Below are 227 nucleotides of genomic sequence, written 5' to 3'. Positions count from 1 at the left end.
CGACAGCGAGACCTGCTTTCTTGCACTTGAAGGCATTTCATTGAGTCACTGTGATAACTAATAATACGATTTGACGTCGAAGAAAAGGGTATAGACCTGATTTTTCAATGAAATAAGGAGGTGGGTGAGGAGCTCTAGCTCTCAGCGACCATTGCGGTCACGTGACCCTCTCTACTATTAATGTAGTTGCTACTGTTGTTGCTGTACATCTGTCTCTCTCTCTCTCT

Source organism: Morone saxatilis, unplaced genomic scaffold, assembly GCF_004916995.1.
Source record: "Morone saxatilis isolate NCDOM2014 unplaced genomic scaffold, NCSU_SB_2.0 Contig5, whole genome shotgun sequence".
Taxonomy (NCBI): Eukaryota; Metazoa; Chordata; class Actinopteri; family Moronidae; genus Morone; species Morone saxatilis.
Note: the sequence above shows the minus strand (reverse complement) of the source record.